This window comes from Oncorhynchus nerka, linkage group LG11 (assembly GCF_034236695.1).
Source record: "Oncorhynchus nerka isolate Pitt River linkage group LG11, Oner_Uvic_2.0, whole genome shotgun sequence".
NCBI lineage: Eukaryota > Metazoa > Chordata > Actinopteri > Salmoniformes > Salmonidae > Oncorhynchus > Oncorhynchus nerka.
Window position 1 is genome coordinate 62,312,153 of NC_088406.1, and position 22,869 is coordinate 62,335,021.

General features: G+C 44.0%; 3 pseudogenes; all 3 read left to right on the forward strand.

Annotated features, from left to right (window-relative positions):
• The window catches only part of LOC115137533 (butyrophilin subfamily 1 member A1-like), a 30,394-nt pseudogene extending 11,723 nt beyond the window's left edge, over positions 1-18,671 (forward strand).
• Positions 2,457-6,339, forward strand: LOC135574070 (E3 ubiquitin-protein ligase TRIM39-like; annotated as a pseudogene).
• A 103-nt stretch (positions 18,672-18,774) lies between the features above and the next one.
• Positions 18,775-20,164, forward strand: LOC135573891 (butyrophilin subfamily 2 member A2-like; annotated as a pseudogene).
• The last annotated feature ends 2,705 nt before the right edge of the window (positions 20,165-22,869 follow it).

Consider the following 22,869-nt stretch of genomic DNA (forward strand, 5'->3'; position numbering starts at 1 on the left):
GGTATGAACTTTGAACACTTTTTCACTACAGAAGTGATACCTCCTAGCCGTTGAGTTAGCAACAGCAGCTGCAAACGAGGGTCAGGAAGGAACAGACAGAGTATCCCATCTATCACACAACGACGTTACTACAACGTATCAAATTGACCACCAGAGACATTCTTCAAAGGGCAAAGGACTCGGTTTGGCAACACGGCCTTCCATCTACCATCAACCTACCGAAGTGCAGCTCAGAGTAAATATTTATTGCATTTTCCTTTTCCAAATGGGCGGTAATTTAGAATGCATAAAATACTGTATTTACGATAGCACAGCTTCTTCCTTTGGTCCTCAGTCTTCCTGCTCTTTCACTCAAACCCAGCCCTTTTCTTTTGTGTAACAAGCTGTCATATCTGTTCGTTTTCCTTTATGACGTAATTTGTAATCAAGGTATGATTAATTATATGTATGTGTAATTCTGTGTTTAGTTAAGTATTTAGTAAATAAATAATTAAACACAATTTTGTATTGCTGATTCAACTTGTAAGCCAGGGTTTGTGAAGAATGCACTACTTTCAGATGAGACTGAATTAATCGATTAATATTGACTGCTATTGATGTAAAATATTACTAGGTCTTTAAGAGTTTATTCGGAAGATAACATCTCTATAAATAATCTTTCGTGGTACCCCGACTCTCTAGTTAATTACATTTACATGATTAGCTCAATCAGGAAATATTAATTACGGAGAAAATCTTTTATAGAATAGCATGTCCTATTACTTAATCCGGCATAGCCAAAGACACGACACTGTGCAAGGGGTGTGTAGACTTTCACTATCGACTGTATATTTCCACAATGACCCCCGTTGTGTACGTTTTTATAGCAGTAATAAGCAGTTAAATAGATAAAAGATAAAAACTTATCCAACAGCCCGAGGTCCAAAGTTCAGTATAACACAGTCTAATTGTTCAAGGGTTCCTACACATTGGTTGTATGACCTACTGGTTTTAGCTTTGAGACACAATGTAGAATTAAATTAAATGACCATTGTCACATTTAGGGATGTGCAACATAGTGAAAATCGCACCCTGTGTTTAATGACACAATAGATTAAACTTCTAATACCTGCAATTTTGAAGATATTGTCATCACAGTGATGTTCTGATCTTTACGACAGGAGTGTGGCTGAGTTTGATACAGGCAGCTCTCACAGTCCTCATGGCAGCTCAAAGTCCTGGTGAGCATATCAACTGTTTGCTAGTTTCAAAAGCTCCTGTTTCTTTTGTTTAGTAACACTTATCCTCTTCATAATCCATAAAAAAACATGTATTTCTTATGAGCAATACAAAATGAATTGCAATGCACCACACAGGTACTAATAACTGCTCATCAACATCTATAACAATAGTCATAGAGGATTCAGACCAGGCTTTATAAAGCCTTGTGAAGCAATGTGTTATAATGCCCTAATGAATTGATTTGCACATCCTCTTACAAGCAATACATCTCCCTCCTACCCCAGCCATCTTCACCTTGTGGTTCCCTCATGTTCCGGTCTTGACGCAGTGGCACTCCTCTATCTCTATCCTCTCTTTAATGCGGAGAGATTGGAGGTGCACTGGTACTGGTCCGGTGACTTCAACTGACCTGCCTTACTGTAAACTCAGCAAAAAAGAAACGTCCTCACTGTCAACTGCGTTAATTTTCAGCAAACTTAACATGTGTAAATATTTGTATGAACATAAGATTCAACAACTGAGACTTAAACTGAACATGAAATAACATGGAATAATGTGTCCCTGAACAATGGAGGGGGGGGGGGGGGTCAAAAGCAACAGTCAGTGGCTGGTGTATTAAGTACTGCAGTGCATCTCCTTCTCATGGACTGCACCAGATTTTCCAGTTCTTGCTGTGAACTGTGACCCCACTCTTCCACCAAGGCACCTGCAAGTTCCCAGACATTTCTGGGGGGAATGGCCCTAGCCTTCACCCTCCGATCCAACAGGTCCCAGACATGCTCAATGGGATTGAGATCCGGGCTCCTCGCTAGCCATGGCAGAACACTGACGTTCCTGTCTTGCAGGAAATCAGGCACAGAATTAGCAGTATGGCTGGTGACATTGTCATGCTGGAGGGTCATGTCAGGATGAGCCTGCAGGAAGGGTACCACATGAAGGAGGAAGATGTCTTTCCTGTAACGCACAGCGTTGAGATTGCCTGCAATGACTATAAGCTCAGTCCGATGATGCTGTGACACACCGCCCCAGACCATTACGGACCCTCCACCTCCAAATTAATACCGCTCCAGAGTACAGGCCTCGGTGTAACGCTCATTCCTTCAACGATAAACGCGAATCCAACCATCACCGCTAGTGAGACAAATCCGTGACTCGTTAGTGAAGAGCACTTTTTCTCAGTCCTGTCTGGTAAAGCGACGTTGGGTTTGTGCCCATAGGCGATCTTGTTACCGGAGATGTCTGGTGAGGATCTGCCTTCCAACTGGCCTACAAGCCCTCAGTCCAGCCTCTCTCAGCCTATTGCAGACAGTCGGAGCACTATTTCTCATGGTCTGAGAGTCTTTTGGCAAACTCCAAGTATGCTGTTATGTGCCTTTTACTGAGGTGTGGCTTCCGTCTGGCCACTCTATCATAAAGGCCTGATTGGTGGAGTGCTGCAGAGATGGTTGTCCTTCTGGAAGGTTCTCCTATCTCCACAGAAGAGCTCTGTCAGAGGGACCATCGGGATCTCGGTCACCTCCCTCACCAAAGCCTTATCCCCCGATTGCTCAGTTTGGCTGACCGGCCAGCTCCAGGAAGAGTCTTGGTGGTTCCAAACTTCTTCCATTTAAGAATGATGGAGGCCACTGTGTTCTTGGGGACCCTTCCCCAGATCTGTGCCTTGAAACAATCCTGTCTAGGACCTCTATGGACAATTCCTTCTACCTCATGGCTTGCTTTTTGCTCGGACATGCACTGTCAACTGTGGAACCTCATATAGACAGTCCAAATCATATCCAATCAATTGAATTTATGACAGGTGGAGTCCAATCAAGTTGTAGAAACATCTCAAGGATGATCAATTTCCAAGATGGCGTAGCAGTCGGACGTGTGATTTGTCTTGTCCCGTCCTGTATAGTGTAAATATAGTTTTTCCTCGTTTTTTTCTGTATATATTTCGTACATATTTTAATCTCACTTTCCAACTACAGGCTGAATATACTCTCCTGCAACCCGCATCACCCAATGTGGTACGGATCTGCTTTTTCTATACTTTAGAACCGGAACCCTCATCAGAAGCTAGCCAGCTAACTAGCTACTAGCTAGTAGCTAGCCACTGCTAGCGGTCTTCAAAGCTAACTAGGACACCAGCGCGACATCAACCCAAAGCATATCAGACTGCTTTTTCTTTTTTCACATCTCCGGATTCCTACCGCAAGCTCTGAACCTTTACACCGGATCATCGCAACTAGCTAGCTGCAATCCGAGTGGCTACTCCTGGCTAACGTCTCTGTCCCAGAGCAAGCACCAGTTAGCCTTGAGCTAGTCTCGAGCTCGCCAAGGCTTTCGACTCTGTCAATCACCATATTCTTATCGGCAGACTCAATAGCCTCGGTTTTTCGGATGACTGCCTTGCCTGGTTCACCAATTACTTTGCAGACAGAGTTCAGTGTGTCAAATCGGAGGGCATGCTGTCCGGTCCTCTGGCAGTCTCTATGGGGGTGCCACAGGGTTCAATTCTCGGGCCGACTCTTTTCTCTGTATATATCAATGATGTTGCTCTTGCTGCGGGCGATTCCCTGATCCACCTCTACGCAGACGACACCATTCTATATACTTTCGGCCCGTCATTGGACACTGTGCTATCTAACCTCCAAACGAGCTTCAATGCCATACAGCACTCCTTCCGTTGCCTCCAACTGCTCTTAAACGCGAGTAAAACCAAATGCATGCTTTTCAACCGATCGCTGCCTGCACCCGCATGCCCGACTAGCATCACCACCCTGGATGGTTCCGACCTTGAATATGTGGACATCTATAAGTACCTAGGTGTCTGGCTAGACTGCAAACTCTCCTTCCAGACTCACATCAAACATCTCCAATCGAAAATCAAATCAAGAGTCGGCTTTCTATTCCGCAACAAAGCCTCCTTCACTCACGCCGCCAAGCTTACCGTAGTAAAACTGACTATCCTACCGATCCTCGACTTCGGCGATGTCATCTACAAAATGGCTTCCAACACTCTACTCAGCAAACTGGATGCAGTCTATCACAGTGCCATCCGTTTTGTCACCAAAGCACCTTATACCACCCACCACTGCGACTTGTATGCTCTAGTCGGCTGGCCCTCGCTACATATTCGTCGCCAGACCCACTGGCTCCAGGTCATCTACAAGTCCATGCTAGGTAAAGCTCCGCCTTATCTCAGTTCACTGGTCACGATGGCAACACCCATCCGTAGCACGCGCTCCAGCAGGTGTATCTCACTGATCATCCCTAAAGCCAACACCTCTTTTGGCCGCCTTTCGTTCCAGTACTCTGCTGCCTGTGACTGGAACGAACTGCAAAAATCGCTGAAGTTGGAGACTTTTATCTCCCTCACCAACTTCAAACATCAGCTATCCGAGCAGCTAACCGATCGCTGCAGCTGTACATAGTCTATTGGTAAATAAGCCCACCCATTTTCACCTACCTCATTCCCATACTGTTTTTATACTGTTTTTTTTTTTATTTACTTTTCTGCTCTTTTGCACACCAATATCTCTACCTGTACATGACCATCTGATCATTTATCACTCCAGTGTTAATCTGCAAAATTGTATTATTCGCCTACCTCCTCATGCCTTTTGCACACATTGTACATAGACTGCCCATTTTTTTTCTACTGTGTTATTGACTTGTTAATTGTTTACTCAATGTGTAACTCTGTGTTGTCTGTTCACACTGCTATGCTTTATCTTGGCCAGGTCGCAGTTGCAAATGAGAACTTGTTCTCAACTAGCCTACCTGGTTAAATAAAGGTGAAATAAAAAAATAAAATAAAAATGGAAACATGATGCACCTGAGCTTATGGAAATACGTTTAGAGTTTTTTAAATTTTTAATACATTTGCCAAAATGTCAGAAAACCTGTTTAAGCTTTATCATTATGGCGTATTGTGTGAAGAATTAGGGGGAAAAAGTATTTAATACATTTTAGGATAAGTCTGTAACGTAACTAAATGTGGAAAAAGGGAAGGGATCTGAATACTTTCCGAATGCGCTGTATATCATTAATTTATATGTACAAAGTTGATGTAGAAGCTAAGGATTCTCTTTAACTCGATTAGTAATTTATCATGCATTGAACATATAGATAGATCAATATGGTTGATTTATTATGAATACATAATATGTCAATAATCACATGTTTATCTCATGCAGAATGTGGTATGCAAACTGCCAAGGATACAACTACACAGAAGAAATGTGTCCCTAATGGTACATTTATATTGACATACCTTTTCATTATTATTATAATGTTTTTTTTAGATCTTATTCACCCCACAAGAACAGTCATTCAGGGTTATTAGCATTTATTGAAGAACACCCATAAGAAGAAAATATGATACAACCCTAAATTTATTTTCTGTTGATAATATTAATGGTTAAATGTTTCTCTGATGTGATTTGTTCATTTGCAGCATGGGGTGAAGTGAAGAGATTCAAAGGTAGGACACATTAACAAAGAACTAACATGGTATCATTACATGGCTGTACCTTCAAGTTACATCCATATCAGAAAACCATGTGAGTGAATGAATTCACCAAATCTTGTTCCCTTTTTTTGTGGACATCACTCTAGACCCAACGTCTGCTCACCCTAACCTAGACGTGTATGGAGGGAGAAGGTTTTTTGTAGGGACTCAAAAGTAACTGATGTTTCCACAGCTCTTAATGTCTTTAGTGAGGACAGATTCAGCTCCAGACAGTTAAACTGGGAAGTGAAGGTGAGGGAAGATTCAATTTTTAGCAAAGAGAAACGGTCATGGTATGTTATTGTTGCCACAGACATAGCCACTCTGACAAGGGCTCTTAACCCCTATTAATGGTTTTGGGTTTTTTACATATGAAATAGGAAAAGGTTATTATGTCCCTGATGATCCTCAAATACCAGAATTGGGAAATGAAAGCCCTTTATTTATTTCTAAGCCTACAAGAATCTGGAAAAGCATTTCTTACAACACTTGAAGTGTTCTTAGATTGTGAGATGATTTCCTTTTATGATGCTGAATCAAATGTACATCTTTACAGTTTGTTTAACGTTGTGTCATCTAACACATTCTTCGCTGTATTCAGCCCTGGGTTATGTGGCAAATGACTCTGGATGACAAAGGTGGAAATACATATTAAATCAAATACCATTGTAACACTATGAGACACTAACAGGAAATTAAACTGCGTCGACACATACTTTAAATGTATATTTATTACTTTTAGCAAGATCATTGATGTAAATCTGTAATAAATGTTTTGAATATCAACACTGTTGATTTCTGTATTGAGTATTGACATAACCTGATATTTAATTAATATATTAGTAATTTGAAAAACTCCTGTGCAACACCTCCACTCAGTGGTCTTTTCAGTGCATTGAACATACTGGACCAGGATGCCACACATGCAACAGACTGACATACCCTTACAATTGTGCATTGTGATAGAAAAAGTATGTATTCACCTTATTTGTTGATATGTAACAATTGTTTACTTAACAAACAGTAAGATATCTGTCTATAGCTGTGTTTTATGGTCTCCACTCTAGTACCCTGTCGCTCTTCTGGGTGTTGAGGACATGGGTTTTACTTGAGATAGCGTGAAGCTGACAATTGATTGATGTTGGTGATAAAAACCTAAGAGAGGGAGTTTACAGGAGAGGGAGACAGCTGGGGTTCAAACTGTAGAACCCAGTTCCTACATTTGAATATAAAAATAGATTTTATCAAACAAAACTATGCTACATTTTATCTCAGGGTCCCTCAGGATGACAAATCAGAGCAAGATTACTGAATGTTAGTACATTATTTACCTTCAGAGGTGAATGTATCAAACCAGTTGCAGTGAAAAGTGTTTTGTTGTTGTGCACTCTCTTCAAACAATAGCATGGTATTTGTATCACTGTAAAAGCTATTGTAAATTTGACACGAGTTAGATTAACAAGAATTTAAGCTTTTTGCCCATATAAGACATGTCTATGTCCTGGAAAGTTGGCTGTTACTTACATCATTCTAATCACATTAGTGGACGTTAGCAACAACCATCCCGGTTTAGGGACACCAATCCCGTAGAGGTTAATAGAAAATCCTAGTCAATGCACTCTGCCTGCAAGAAAAACTCTTTCATAGTTTGTTTTATTTCGGTGTGTTACATTGAAAGTGAAAACTCTAGAAAGTTGAGTGAAGCTCAATCTTGTGCCTCTCTGCGCGTGCTGATATTTGTTCTTCACACAGTATAGAGGGAACATTGGTCGTAATTCCATACACAATACCCAATATTGACAAACTAAAAACAGGTAAAAAACGGAAATATCACATTTACATAAGTATTCAGTGTTCAGACCCTTTACTCAGTACTTTGTTGAAGCACCTTTGGCAGCGATTACAGCCTTGAGTCTTCTTGGGTATGACGCTACAAGCTTGGCATGCCTTTATTTAGGAAGTGTCTCCCATTCTTCTCTGCAGATCCTGGCAAGCTCTGTCAGGTTGTATTAGGAGCGTCGCTGCACAGCTATTTTCAGGTCTCTCCAGAGATATTCAATCGGTTTCAAGTCTGGGCTCTGGCTGGGCCACTCAAGGACATTCAGAGACTTGTCCCGAAGCCACTCCTGAATTGTCTGTGTGCTTAGGGTTGTTGTCCTGTTGGATGGTGAACCTTCGCTCCAGTCTGAGGTCCTGAGCACCCTGCTGCCACCACCATGCTTTTCCTCCCGACATGACTCTTGACATTTAGGCCAAAGAGTTCAATCTTGGTTTCATCAGACCAGAGAATGTTGTTTCTCATGGTCTGAAAGTCGTTTACATGCCTTTTGGCAAACTCCAAGTGGGCTGTCATGTGCTTTTAACTGAGGAGTGGCTTCTGGGAAGAAGGCGCCGGGCGCAGAAGGCAAACATTTTACGTGCCCCCAATCGATTGTGTTTTTTTGTTCGTTTATCTGCATTGTTTGTTATTATTTTTTTACTAATTTTGTACATAAGGTTTCCGCTACCCTCTCTTATGAACGAAAATAACTTCTAGACATCAGGACTGCGATTACTCAGCACGGACTAGCATAATCCTTTTTCTTCTTTCACGACTCTGATGAACCCGATGTGGAGGATATACGGCTCCCTCGGGAACAGGCCCTGACCCCCCTGATTTGCGTGAAGAGGAGGCGGAGAAAGAGAGGCTGGAGAGCGGGCTGCCTTCTGAGAAGTAGGAGGCGATTGAATACTTCCCTCAATTCTGCTAGCAAACATGCAATCTTTGGACAATAAAATTGACGAGTTATGGGGAAGATTAAACTACCAACGGGACATTAAAAACGGTAACATCTTATGATTCACGGAGTTGTGGCTGAACGACGACAATATCAACATACAGCTGGCTGGTTTTACGATGTACCGGCAGGATAGAACAGCAGCGTCTGGTAAGACAAGGGGCGGCAGACTATGTATTTTTGTAAATAACAGCTGGTGCCTGAGGTAGAGTATCTCATGATAAGCTGTAGACCACACTACCTACCGAGAGAGTTCTCATCTGTATTCTTCGTAGCTGTTTACATACCACCTCAGCCAGAGTTTGGCACTAAGATAGCATTGAATGAGCTGTATTCCGCCGTAAGCAAACAAGAAAACGGTCACCCAGAGGCGGCGCTCCTAGTAGCCGGGGACTTTAATGCAGGGAAACTTAAATCAGTTTTACCAAATTTGTATCAGCATGTTAAATGAGCAACCAGAGGGAAAAGAACTGTAACACCTATATTCCACACACAGAGATGCATACAAAGCTCTCCATCATGCTCCGTTTGGCAAATCTGACCATAATTCCATCCTCCTGCTTACAAGCAAAAATTAAAGCAGGAAGCACCAGTGAAAAGATCAATAAAAAAGTAGTCAGATGAAGCAGATGCTAAGCTACAAGACTGTTTTGCTAGCACAGACTGGAATCTGTTCCGGGATTCCTCCAATGGCATTGAGGAGTACTCCACATCTGTCATTGGCTAAATCAATGTGCATCAATTATATCGTCCCCACAGTGACCGTATGTACATACCCCAACCAGAAACCATGGATTACAAAAGCATCCGCACTGAGCTAAAGGCTAGAGCTGCCGCTTTCAAGGAGCGGGACTCTAACCCGGAAGCTTATAAGAAATCCCACTATGCCCTCCGGCAAACCATCAAACAGGCGTTAATACAGGACTAAGGATGTGGCAGGGCTTGCAGGATGTGGCAGGGCTTGCAAACTATTACAGCCTACAAAGGAAGCACAGCCGAGAGCTGCCCAGTGACACAAGCCTACCAGACAAGCTAAACTACTTCTATGCTCGCTTCGAGGCAAATAACACTGAAACATGCATGAGAGCACCAGCTGTACTGAAAGACTGTGTGATCACGCTCTCCGAGGCCAATGTGAGTAAGACCTTTAGACAGGTCAACATTCACAAGGCCGCAGAGCCAGACAGATTACCAGGATGTGTACTGCGAGCATGCGCTGACCAACTAGCAATTGTCTTCACTGACATTTTCAACCTCTCCCTGTCCAAGTCTGTAATCCCAACATGTTTAAAGCAGACCACCATAATACCTGTGCCCAAGAACACTTAGGTAACCTGCCTAAATGACTACGGACCGGTAGCACTCTGTCGCCATGAAGTGCTTTGAAATGCTGGTCATGGCTCACATCAACACCATCATCCCAGAAACGCTAGACCCACTCCAATTTGCATACCGGCCTAACAGATACACAGATGACACATTCTCTATTGCACTCCACACTGCCCTTACCCACCTGGACAAATGGAAAACCTATGTGAGAATGCTATTCATTGACTACAGCTGCCCCCAGGTGGTAAGGGTAGGTAACAACACATTCCCCACGCTGATCCTCAACACAGGGGCCCCTTAGGGGTGCATGCTCAGCCCCCTCCTGTATTCCCTGTTCACTCATGACTGCATGGCCAGTCATGACTCCAACACCATCATTACATTTCCCGATGACACAACAGTGGTAGGCCTGATCACCGACAACAACGAGACGGCCTACATGGAGGAGGTCAGAGACCTGGTCAGAGCTGCAGTAGGCCTATAGGACAACAACCTCTCCCTCAACATGATCAATACAAAGGAAATTATTGTGGACTACAGGGGACCGAGCACGCCCCAATTCTCATCGACGGTGCTGCAGGTTGAGAGCTTCGATTTCCTTGGTGTCCACATCACCAACAAACTAACATGGTCCAAGCACACCAAGACAGTGGTGAAGCGGGCACGAAAAAACCTATTCTCTCTCAGGAGACTGAAAAGATGTGGCATGGGTCCTCAGATATGCAAAAATTTCTACAGCTGCACCATCGAGAGCATGACTGGTTGCATCACTGCCTGGTATGGAAAATGCTCGGCCTCTGACTGCAAGGCACTACAGTGGGTAGTGCGAATGGCCCAGTACATCACTGGGGCCAAGCTTCCTGCCACCCAGGACCTCTATATCAGGCGGTGTCAGAGGAAGGCCCTAAACATTGTCAAAGACTCCAGCCACCCTAGTCATAGACTGTTCTCTCTGCTACCGGCAAACGGTACCGAAGCACCAGGTCTAGGTCCAAGAGGCTTCTAAACAGCTTCTACCCCAAGCCATAAGACTACTGAACATCTAGTCAAATGGCTACCCATACTATTTGCATTGACCCCCCCCCCCACCTCATCTATGCATAGCCACGTTAATAACTCTACCTGCATGTACATACTACCTCAACTAACCGGTGCCCCCACACATGGACTCTTACCGGCAACCCCCTATTTTTTGTGTTATTTTTTACTGCTGGTCTTTAATTACTTGTTACATTTAACTCTTAATCTTATTCATATGTTTTTTTGAAACTGCACTGTTGGTTAGGGGTTCATAAGTAATCATTTCACTGTTGTATTTTGAGCATTTGACTAATACATTTTGATTTGTCTGGCCACTCTACCAGAAAGGCTTAATTGGTTGAGTGCTGAGTCAGGTGAGTCAGGTGCAGGAGAGCAGAGAGTTGTGAACAGGCGCACACTTTATTTAGGCAGAGGCAATAAAACAGACAGACGCCACTGCGTCAAAACCTCCAGTCAAAGGTAAAAAGTGCAAGGCGCGAAATAGTCAAAAAAAATAACTAGATGTTTAACAATTTAAACATCTTTCATGAAATACCACGGAAATACAGGGGGAAACCCAGCCTGGCGCATAACACGACAACATGTTCCCCCCCACACAAAGACATGGGGGGGAACAGAGGGATAAATACATGCAGTGTGATTAGGGAATGTAAACCAGGTGTGCAGGGAACAAGACAAAACAAATGGAACAATGAAAAAATGGATCCTACGATGGCTAAAAACCGCCGAACGACGCCCAACAAGGAGAGGAGACGACTTCGGGCGGAAGTCGTGACACCACTGTGTTCTTGTGGACCTTCAATGTTGCGGTTGTTTTGGTACCCTTCCTCAGACCTCAACACAATCCTGTCTCGGAGCTCTATGTACTATTCCTTTGACCTCTTCGTTTGGTTTTTACTCACATGCACTGTGAACTGTGGGACCTTGCATTGTACAAGCCTTACATGGATTTGCTCCTACCCATTTCTCTTCGATTTGGTCCTGCCATACATACCTACATGTACACTACGATCACAAGATGCAGGCCTCCTTATTGTCCCTAAAATCTCTAAGCAATCAGCTGGAGGCAGGGATTTCTCCTATAAAGCTCAATTTTTTATGTAATGATCTGCCTATCCATGTGAGAGACTCAGATTCGGCCTCGACCTTTGAGTATACCGAAGACTCATATCTTCAGTAGGTCCTATGTTTGAGTGTAGTCTGGCCCAGGGGTGCGAAGGTGAATGGCAAGGCACTGGAGCACCCCCTCGGGCTCTTGCGGTGGAGGAGATCTTCACGGGTTATACTCAGCCTTGTCTCAGGGTAGTAAGTTGGTGGTCTGTTGATATCCCTCTAGTTGTGTGGGGACTGTCCTTTGGCAAAGTGGGTGGAGTTATACCCTGCCTGGTTGGCCCTGTACGAGGGTATCGTAGGACATGACCACAGTGTCCCCTGAACCCCCCTTATCTCAGTCTCCAGTGTCTATGATGCAATAGTCTATATGCCGGGGGGCTAGGGTCAGTCTGTTATTTCTGGTGTAATTCTCCTGTCTTATATGGTGTCCTGTATGAATTTAAGTATGCTCCCTCTAATTCTCTCTCTCTCCCTCTTGGAGGACATGAGCCCTAGGACAGTGCCTCAGGACTTCCTGGCAGATGACTCCTGGCTGTCCAGAGTCCACCTGGTCGTGTTGCTGCTCTATTTCAACTGTTCTGCCTGCGGCTATGGAACCCTGACGTGCTACCTTGTCCCTCGACCTGCTGTTTTCGACTCTCTCTCTACCACACCTTTTGTCTCAACCTCTGAATGCTCAGCTATGAAAGCCAACTGACATTTACTCCTGACCTGTTGCATCCTCGACAACCACTGTTGACCCTGCTGGTCAACTATGAGCGTTTTAATGTGTTGAAGAACAATCTGGCTTTATTGGCCATGTAATAATCTCCACCCAGCACAGCCAGAAGACGACTGGCCACTCAGAGCCTGGTTCCTCTCTAGGTTTCTGCCTTTCTAGGGAGTTTTTACTAGCCACTGTGCTTCTGCATCTGCATTGCTTGCTGTTTGGGGTTTTAGGCTTAGTTTCTGTAAGCACTTTGTGACACCTGCTGATGTAAAAAGGGATGTATAAATACATTTGATTTAGTTAAGCGTTGAGTTAGATAACATAACACCTCAATTGTTAATTCAAACAATTTAATGTAACGTAGACGCTGGGAGTCTTGAAGCAGGTGGTAAGTTTAATATAACATGTAACAATGCAACGTAGGAGTAGAGTCTAGACAACAGAAACAATACTGCCTGGGGAAAACACCCAAGGGAGTGCCAGATAAAGGGGAGGTAATGAGTGAGGTAATGGACTCCAGGTGTGCCTAATGATGAATTTGTAAATGAAAGAGGAATTTAATAGTACAAATTAAAAGGAGTTTCCCATCTCCCCATTAAGAGTATTTCTGGAGCAGCACAGAAATGCCCTTATCCAGATGGTGTGACAAAGGCATTTCCTAACAGGCCTGATAACATTCTTTGTTGTTACTTGTAAGGTTAGAACCAACTTGCAGTACCTACAGCGGGCAGAGACGTGAGAAACCTTTTGTCGGCCAGCTCAGGGACAAGCTACACTATTCGCATCCCTCGTTAACAATCAAACTGCAGAATGACCGGTGTTGGGCATAGCTTTATAGTGCACCACGGAGAATGTGAAAGGTAAGTCCACGACCTTAAAAGGCAGGGAGTGGACAGACAGGAGAGGGAGAACTGAGTATTTTCTTTTCTATTATAATTTTGGGCTCCGAAGGAGAACTTTAATACACCGCGGTCATACGTTTTGCCACAGCATTCCAATTACCTACAGAAGGTTTTGATGTCACGACAGCTGGAAAAGCGAAGGAGAGGGACCATGCACTCAGGTACATACAAACTTCACTCTATGATTAACAACTCTGCCCTATTTAAAGAATGGGATTCTCACTTTCCTTTTTCTCTCCTCCCCTTGTGTCTTTTTAATTTTTTTTTTTACAAATGCATATTTTTCTGGATTGTCTCCTTATTACCGCTGGGGTTTTGATTAAGTCATAGAGCTGGTAATTTGATGTATTATTTATTCATAAAACAAACGTTGTACTGTTTGTTATACACTGTATGGATGGTATCAAATAAGCATGGTCAGTCAAGGCAATGGGTCTCCACAATGGGTCCCCTTCATGCTTCGTAGAAACTGTAGGCAGCTAACTTGTAAATCAGTTACCCTTGGTGGTGAAAGTGAACGCACAGATGATGTCATGCAAGTGGACAGGCTGTAGAGGCAAAAACCTACGTCTTATGCTTACTGGTCTATTCTGTCATTTACGAAGTGGAACTCAAAGTATCATTCAAATACATTGTGATATTCGGATTGTCTTGAATCTACAGGATTACCAGAAAATCCCAGGCGTTTTGGTTTTGCAATAACAGGAAATCAAAGGAGAGGAACTATGCACTCGGGTACAAATTAATTCCATTACACTGCATGAGTTGCAGCCTTCCTATATAAAATATATAGTAATATGATGGCTCTCTAGAATTGAGAGTTCACGTATCTGTAACGCTTCTCGTTGGTGGAAGGAGAGGAGGACCCAAATGCAGCGTGGTAAGTGTTCGTCATGTTTTAATTGAACAAACTGAACACTACACAAAATAATAACGAAGAGAAAATGAAACAGTTCTACCGGGCGAACAGACACTAAACAGAAATTAAACACCCACAACCAAAATGGGGGAAAACAGGCTACCTAAGTATGATTCTCAATCAGAGACAATGAACGACACCTGCCTCTGATTGAGAACCATACTTAGGTAGCCTGTTTTCCCACTCTTGTTTGTGGGTGGTTATTTTCTGTTTAGTGTATGTCACCTTGCCGAAATATTTCGTTTCTTCTATTTCACTTTGTGATTTTGTTTTGTGCGTTCAGTCAATAGATTATGACGGACACTTACCACGCTGCATATTGGTCCGATCCTTCTTACTCTTCCTCAGACGAAGAGGAGGACGAGAACCGTTACAGTATCATGAAAGAATGTTGTCCTACTCCCCTCTTTCCTTGTTTCAATCTTGTCATTATGATTGTTTTTGCTTTTTCCCAGTTTCAGGTTGGTTTCTGATCAAAGATCATGTGCGTAGAGATGGTGTTTAAATTAGTAGTTTATTAACCAATTTAACAAAATAAGGATTACGTTCGTACAGCATTTTATGTTTTGTTCAAGACTTTTAGTCCGTTTCAATCTCTACTGTGATCAGTGAAAGTCACATGATCGTTGCAACATTGTCCGGTAGTCATTTCATTGCCTTTTATGTGGGTTGAAGTTGGCATGTAAATGGCAATAAATACATAACACTGTCAGACACACTGTCCCTTTGTCTGAAATTCCAAAGTGCATAATGTAAATGCCCTGTTTTTTTAAAAGATATTTTCCCAACACACATGAAGCTGTGTTCACATGATCGTTTGATTGATTTATACATGTAGCTGGGTAATGTAACAGTGTTGTTGTCCTGTCTCTTCAACACAGGGGTATTTATGAGGGTGCTGATACTGTCAGTTGTCACTGATCCTATCCCAGCTCAAAACCCTGGTAAGAATGTTAACAAAGTATTTTTGAGTAAATAACTACTCTTCCTTGTCCAATGTAACAACACCGAGTGCATAAACAGGGCAAAGTGTATGATCATTCTTCACTGTACATTCTCCTTTCTGTTACCCATTACCCCAGAGGTCTTCACTTTGGTGGTCCCTCATGGTCCGATCTTGACCCGGATAAACGACCTCCATCTCCCTACCTTGTGAACTCTCACCTCTCTTCAGTGCAGAGCCGTTGGAGGTGCGTTGGTACCGGCCTGGTAACTTCAACCGACCTGCCTTGTTATACAAGGACCACAGCATCCAGGCATCTATGGACCCCCGTTACAGGAGCAGGGTGTCTCTAACTGGGGGGCTGGAGAGAGGGAACGTGTCCCTGACACTGGAGAGGGTCACACTGGAAGACAGGGGGGAGTATGTGTGCCATGTCAGCAGCGAACAGTGCCTCTTCCATCCTATCATCTCTTCCCTCTGCTCAAACCTTCTCCAACCTATCTCCTGATTCTGCCTCCTCAACCCTCCTCTCCTCCCTTTCTGCATCCTTTGACTCTCTATGTCCCCTATCCTCCAGGCCGGATCGGTCCTCCCCTCCCGCTCCGTGGCTCGACGACTCATTGCGAGCTCACAGAACAGGGCTCCGGGCAGCCGAGCGGAAATAGAGGAAAACTCGCCTCCCTGCGGACCTGGCATCCTTTCACTCCCTCCTCTCTACATTTTCCTCCTCTGTCTCTGCTGCTAAAGCCACTTTCTACCACTCTAAATTCCAAGCATCTGCCTCTAACCCTAGGAAGCTCTTTGCCACCTTCTCCTCCCTCTTGAATCCTCCTCCCCCTCCCCCCCCCTCCTCCATCTCTGCAGATGACTTCGTCAACCATTTTGAAACGAAGGTCGACGACATCCGATCCTCGTTTGCTAAGTCAAACGACACCGCTGGTTCTGCTCACACTGCCCTACCCTGTGCTCTGACCTCTTTCTCCCCTCTCTCTCCAGATGACATCTCGCGTCTTGTGACGGCCGGCCGCCCAACAACCTGCCCGCTTGACCCTATCCCCTCCTCTCTTCTCCAGACCATCTCCGGTGACCTTCTCCCTTACCTCACCTCGCTCATCAACTCATCCCTGACCGCTGGCTACGTCCCTCCCGTCTTCAAGAGAGCGAGAGTTGCACCCCTTCTGAAAAAACCTACACTCGATCCCTCCGATGTCAACAACTACAGACCAGTATCCCTTCTTTCTTTTCTCTCCAAAACTCTTGAACGTGCCGTCCTTGGCCAGCTCTCCCGCTATCTCTCTCAGAATGACCTTCTTGATCCAAATCAGTCAGGTTTCAAGACTAGTCATTCAACTGAGACTGCTCTTCTCTGTATCACGGAGGCGCTCCGCACTGCTAAAGCTAACTCTCTCTCCTCTGCTCTCATCCTTCTAGACCTATCGGCTGCCTTCGATACTGTGAACCATCAGATCCTCCTCTCCACCCTCTCCGAGTTGGGCATCTCCGGCGCGGCCCACGCTTGGATTGCGTCCTACCTGACAGGTCGCTCCTACCAGGTGGCGTGGCGAGAATCCGTCTCCTCACCACGTGCTCTCACCACTGGTGTCCCCAGGGCTCTGTTCTAGGCCCTCTCCTATTCTCGCTATACACCAAGTCACTTGGCTCTGTCATAACCTCACATGGTCTCTCCTATCATTGCTATGCAGACGACACACAATTAATCTTCTCCTTTCCCCCTTCTGACGACCAGGTGGCGAATCGCATCTCTGCATGTCTGGCAGACATATCAGTGTGGATGACGGATCATCACCTCAAGCTGAACCTCGGCAAGACGGAGCTGCTCTTCCTCCCGGGGAAGGACTGCCCGTTCCATGATCTCGCCATCACGGTTGACAACTCCATTGTGCCCTCCTCCCAGAGCGCTAAGAACCTTGGCGTGATCCTGGACAACACCCTGTCGTTCTCAAATAACATCAAGGCGGTGGCCCGTTCCTGTAGGTTCATGCTCTACAACATCCGCAGAGTACGACCCTGCCTCACACAGGAAGCGGCGCAGGTCCTAATCCAGGCACTTGTCATCTCCCGTCCGGATTACTGCAACTCGCTGTTGGCTGGGCTCCCTGCCTGTGCCATTAAACCCCTACAACTCATCCAGAACGCCGCAGCCCGTCTGGTGTTCAACCTTCCCAAGTTCTCTCACGTCACCCCGCTCCTCCGCTCTCTCCACTGGCTTCCAGTTGAAGCTCGCATCCGCTACAAGACCATGGTGCTTGCCTACGGAGCTGTGAGGGGAACGGCACCTCAGTACCTCCAGGCTCTGATCAGGCCCTACACCCAAACAAGGGCACTGCGTTCATCCACCTCTGGCCTGCTCGCCTCCCTACCACTGAGGAAGTACAGTTCCCGCTCAGCCCAGTCAAAACTGTTCGCTGCTCTGGCCCCCAATGGTGGAACAAACTCCCTCACGACGCCAGGACAGCGGAGTCAATCACCACCTTCCGGAGACACCTGAAACCCCACCTCTTTAAGGAATACCTAGGATAGGATAAAGTAATCCTTCTCACTCCCCCCTTAAAAGACCTAGATGCACTATTGTAAAGTGGCTGTTCCACTGGATGTCATAAGGTGAAAGCACCAATTTGTAAGTCGCTCTGGATAAGAGCGTCTGCTAAATGACTTAAATGTAAATGTATGAAAAGGCCAGTGTGTCCCTCATACTGATTGGTAAGGAGCAGAGGACTATGTTTCTGCAATGAATGAACCTGTAAACAAACATAACACGTGATGTAAACTTATTTAGGAGAGATACTGTGCTTTTGGTGGGAATCTAGTTCAGAATCAAACTACTATTGCTCCTGCTGTATTCTCCCTCGTACTCCGATTGTACAGGAGAGCCAATCTGAGAGCCAATCTCCCTGTCTGAGGAGGAGAGAGAGAGCAGAATACTGCCACAGATATGCCAGCCTGGTGAATGAGTGTCCTACAAACAGCATTCACACATTCAGATCCCACTTACTTCCCATCCCAGAAATGATCTGCTGTAAGAGGACTATGAACATACTGAAGATGTGTCTATCGTTCTATCTTTCCGCCTTATGAGCGCTTGTGAATTTGATTTTCCTGTGTGCAGAAGCCTGGAGAGAAGCATTTATTCCATATTTGGTCCTGTCTCTGCTCATCCTCTCTGCTCTCGCATCTGTGGTCATCATGCTGGGCAAACAATGAAGTATATACTGTAAATTGTTACTATCAATATTTATCAATAACTTTTTTTTTTATCTTAGAAAGCATATTCAACAATCATTGTTTTATTTTTAGAGTTTCTGGCATGGCTGTCATCACAAAAAAAAAAGGCAAAGGCAGCCTAGGTAATGTACATTGTTATGTGATCTGTGTGACATTCAATAAATAGAAATATGATGAGTATCTAATGAGATATCAGATATGTTGTGTCATCAAATAGGATGTGTGGTTTTTCTCTGCATTTCAGCAGAAGTTGAGCTCGAGCAGAGGCCAGGTAATGTTGTCATTCTTAATCCATTGTATTTGGTTGATATAACAGATACCGTTCATTTGACTAAGTCAAATGTTTGTGCAAATACACACACATCGCAAGTAAATATCACCGTTTTATACTGCCTTCCACCTTCTCCATTCAACCGATACAAGGCACCTAATTTGAAGGTAATCAATGAATGGCCATGATTATGATGTATAACATTCCTATGTTTGATAACCACGCTTCATATCCAAAAGTCTGCCTTGAGTCACTAATATTCTTATACATTTCAGTAGAATTACCTGAGTGTGTTCATGGTATTTGTGCTTGTAGAGGCAGGACACGTCGATGAGAAACAACCTGTTGAAAAAGTTAATCATCGAAAGTTAAGTCAAGTTTACTTGAATCTAATGTTCCTACCAATGTGAATCTAAATTGTATCATCTCAGTGTTTTCCATTGACTTCGTATTTGCTTTTATGCAGACTGGCTCCAGGTGAAAGGATTCAAAGGTAGGATTTTTTTTTACCAGATGTTTATTAGATGATAATTATTATTGTATTAGCCTAAATTGCGAGACTATCCCATGTCAACATTGTGTCTGAGTTCATGAAACCATATTCTCTTCCCTCAGAGAACGTCACCATGGATGTCCAGACTGCTTCCCTTGCTTTTAAAGTGAGTGAAAAAGGGGGGGGGGGAAAGGCTCAGTACAGCGCAGGAGAAGAGAAAGATTACTCAAACAGGCATCCCCATGTGTTGGGTAAAGAGCATTTTGACTCTGGACAGCACTACTGGGAAGTGAAGGTGGGGGGGGGGGTCATTTTACAAAAACGATGTCATGGTATATCGGTGTGGCCAGAGAAAATGCTGAGAGAACATTCTGTCATTCCTTTAACTCCTCAGTATGGTTTCTGGATTTTATTGTCTGAAAAAGGAAAAGGTTTCCATGTAAAAAAAACAACTAACCCTCCCAAAACAAGTAGCTGTGGCAGAATATCTTTCCATAGTAGGAGTGTTTCTAGACGGTGACAGACAGACTGTCTTTTTATCATGTTGAGACACAGTCACATCTCTACATGTTTGCTGATGTGGTATCAAATGACTTTCTCCCTGTGTTCAGCCCTGGAAAAAGTGATAAACGTGTTATGTTGAATAAATACCAAGAGATGAAGGTTAAAACACATCAAATGAGGCATACTGTACACAATGTGTTTTAAATTAGGCCAACACTACAGCTACGGTATGTTTAACATGAGGCAGACGTAGAAAAACCATGACTAGGGTATCATATTGACTGAAATGTTATTCAGGGATGCTCAGTTCAACACACACATACGATGCATTCGAAAAGTACTCAGACCACTTGGCTTTTTTCATATTTTGCTACTGAAATTGATTAAATTGTTTCCCTCCCTCATCAATGTACAGACAATGCCCCATGATGACGAAGCAAAAACAGGTTTTTGGACATTTTAGCATCAAAACATACATTTTTTAAACAAAAATATCACTTTTACATTTAGTATTCAGGCCCTTTACTCAGTACTTTGTTGAAGCACCTTTGGCAGCGATTAGAGTCGTCTTGGGTATGACGCTACAAGCTTGGGCTCCCAGTGCAAGAGGCTGCAACACATCAGGCCGGGATTGGGAGTCCCATAGGGCGGCGTACAATTGGCCCAGCATCGTCCGGGTTTTGCCGGGGTAGGCTGTCATTGTAAATAAGAATTTGTTCTTAATTAACTGATTTGCCTAGTTAAATAAATAGAAAAGCCTGCTACACCTCTATGTGGGGAGTTTCTCTCATTCATCTCTGCAGATCCTCTCTGTCAGGTTGGATGGGGAGCGTCACTGCACAGCTATTTTCATGTCTCTCCAGAGATGTTCGATCAGGTTCAAGTCCTGGCTTGGAAAGTATTCAGACCCCTTCACTTTTCCCAAATTGTATTATGTTACAGCCTTATTCTAAAACAGATTAAATGACCAACAAATCTCATCAATCTACACAGAATAACCCAGAATGACAAAGCAAAAACAGGTTGATATTTTTGAAAATGTATGGAAAAAAACAACAGAAATACCTTATTTACATAAGTATCATTTGCTATGAGACTCGAAATTGAGCTCAAGTGCATTCTGTTTCCATTGATCATCCATGAGATGTTTCTACAACTCGATTAGAGTCCACGTGTGGTAAATTCAATTGATCGGACAGGATTTGGAAAGGCACATACCTGTCTATATAAGGTCCCACAGTTGACAGGGCATGTCAGAGCAAAAACCAAGCCATGAGGTCGAAGGAAATGTCCGCAGAGCCCCGAGACAGCATTGTGTCGAGGCACAGATCTGGGGAGGCGTAGCAAAAAATGTCTGCTGCATCGAAGGTCCCCAAGAACACAGTGGCCTCCATCATTCTTAAATGGAAGAAGTTTGGAACCACCAAGACTCTTCCTAGAGCTGAGCAATCGGTGGAGAAAGGCCTTGGTCAGGGAGGTGACCTAGAAACCGATGGTCACTCTGACAGAGCTCCAACGTTCCTCTGTGGAGATGGGAGATCTTTACAGAAGGACAAACATCTCTGGAGCACTCCACCAATCAGGCCTTTATTGTAGAGTAGCCAGAAGGAAGCCACTCCTCAATAAAAAGCACATGACAGCCCACTTGGAGTTTGCCAAAAGGCACCTAAAGGACTCTCAGATCATGAGAAACAAGATTCTCTGGTCTGATGAAACCAAGATTGAATTCTTAGGCCTGAATGGCAAGCGTCATGTCTAGAGGAAACCTGGCACCATCCTTACAGTGAAGCATGGTGATGGCAGCATCATGCTGTGGGAATGTTTTTCAGCGGCAGGGACTAGGAGACTAGTCAAGATCGAGGGAAAGATGAACGGATCACAGTATAGAGAGATCCATGATGAAAACCTGCTCCAGAGTGCTCAGGACCTCAGACTGGGGGGAAAGTTTCACCTTCCAACAGGACAGTGATCCTTAGCACACAGCCGAGACAATGCAGGAGTAGCTTCGGGACAAGTCTCTGAATGTCCTTGAGTGGCCCAACGAGAGCCCAGACATGAACCCGATCGAACCTGACAGAGCTTGAGAGGATCTGCAGAGAAGAATGGAAGAAACTCCCCAAATACAGGTGTGCCAAGCTTGTAGAGTCATACCCAAGAAGACTAGATGCTGTAATCAGTAATACAATGTAATATTTCAGGGTGTTTTTCATAAATTAGCAAAAATTAAATAAATAAAAAACACCCAAAAAATGGAATTTGCTTTGTCATTCTGTCATCATTTCTTAGAATAAGGCTGAAACGTAACAAAATGTGAAAAAGGTAAAGGGGTCTAAATACTTTCCGAACGCACTGTACTACACCTTCTTTGATAAATATAGCACACCCAACACCCGCACCCTCTATTCTACCACTTCTCACAGAGATGAAACCAGGAATAATATAATCCAATTGAGGTTTAAACCATGTTGTATACCATCTAGTATACCATCACGTCTGGTAAAATATCTAAATAATGTATAATCATGTAATTCTTGTCCAATGGCTATCAAACTCCTTGCATTCCATTTAAGTGGTAATGCTGAGAAGCTGGTGTTTGGAGAATACGGGAGTTAGAAGTCGAGGGCTGGCGAACCGTGCCACTATATTCTCCAAACACCGATTTCGAGGGCATTATCACTTTTATACAACGGGTTACCAACATGTTATTTTGATGAATTTTTTTCATAGTATTTCATCCTTCCACAATATATAGTCCCCACACAAATCTAGGGTTGATACCCAAGCCGGCTGGTCATTCGGTTGCTGGAGACGTGACCCAGTCGTTCGAATGACAGCAAAGTAGACACATTTTCATCTGTTTAAGCTGTTCTAGTGACATTTTTTTGGATACATCCATAATAACCATCGTG